The following is a 1,470-nucleotide window of genomic DNA, read 5'->3' on the forward strand; positions in this document are numbered from 1 at the left end:
TATATATAGATGTACTTATGTGTGAGTGATGTATGTATGTATGTTTGTATGCACTTGTGTGTGTGGCTGTATTGTAAAACAATACAGTTGGTTGTTGTAAGTGTATGTGTTACTTCTGTTTAATCCAACAATATTCTGCAAATGATTGTAACCAGGGCTGTGGAGTCGGAGTTGGAGACAAGGGGCAGCTTGAGTCGGGTAAAATAGACCACAATCACTTGATTACATAGAGGGGTCAGAGTTGAGGTTTTTTTGTTTCAACTCCACAGCCCTGATTGTAACCATAATTGTTCAATTATTATACCATAAACTAGACGCTCCTGTATTATTAATATAAGAAGCATTTTATGATGGGAGATTATGAAGATGGGAAGCTAGCAGAATCCTTGACACTTTGGAGAAAATTTGTAGAGTGCAGTTCCTTCTGATTGTTTGTGTTCTAAGTGCAAATTCCACCTCTGTCAATTTTACTTTCCAGTCTCTCTGGGTAATACTGGGAGTCATGGGTTGGATTTGTTCCGCCCTTCAAAATTGCTGGCCTTGTGCCAAAATTAGAAAGTATTATTATTGAGGCTTTGTGCCTTTAGTAGGCAGGATTATTATTATTAAGGTAGCGAGCTGGTAGTTATTAGTGAGTCAGATAAAATTCTTAGTGGCACTTCATCTGTCTTTGGTCTGAGTTCAAATTCTGCCAAGAGTGACTTTGCCTTTCATCCTTCCGGGGCCGATAATATCAGTACCAGTTGAACACTGGGGTCAGTGTGATTGACTAGCTCCCTTCCCATAAATTTAAGGCCTTGTTCCTACAGCAGAAAGGATTATTGCTATTAAGGTGGTGAGCTGGTAGGATCATAAGCACATCGAACTAAGTGCTCAGTGGAATCTCTGAGTTCAAATTCTGCAACGGTCCATTTTGCCTTAAATCCATTTGGGTCAATGAAATAAGTACCAGTCGAGTACTGGGGTTGATACTACCGACTAAGACCCTTCCTGCAAATTTTCTGGCCTTGTGCCCATTAAAGAATTTTTATTCTTAAAACAGCAGAATTGGTAAGATGTCAGATAAAACCTGGTATTGTTTCTTTGCATTTTGAGTTCAAATCCCACTGACAGCTAAGTAACCTGTATTGTTTTTGTATTAAGGTGCTGAAAATTCTGTCTGAAATTTCTTGCAGGCATCTGGTATGACCCCTACCCTAACCTTACATGCACTGCAATTTTTGCTTTAAAATGCAAGGAGATTGTTAAGTGGTGGTGGTAGTAGGGTTGTACCATGTTTCTTTTTTTTTTGTCTTTTCCCTCTTTCTTTCCTTCTTTTCACATGATAGAAACAAAATGTAAAACACAAGTCAGAAACTGGGATGTTATTTAGCCTTCCTCTTCACTGACCAATCAGTTGTGCTTTAACCAATTTTTCTTGTTTTCCTTTCTTCAGGCTCCATTCAGCTCTAGCTCTAAACTTTTTTTTTT

The sequence above is a fragment of the Octopus bimaculoides genome, chromosome 22, assembly GCF_001194135.2.
Source record: "Octopus bimaculoides isolate UCB-OBI-ISO-001 chromosome 22, ASM119413v2, whole genome shotgun sequence".
NCBI classification, from domain to species: Eukaryota; Metazoa; Mollusca; class Cephalopoda; order Octopoda; family Octopodidae; genus Octopus; species Octopus bimaculoides.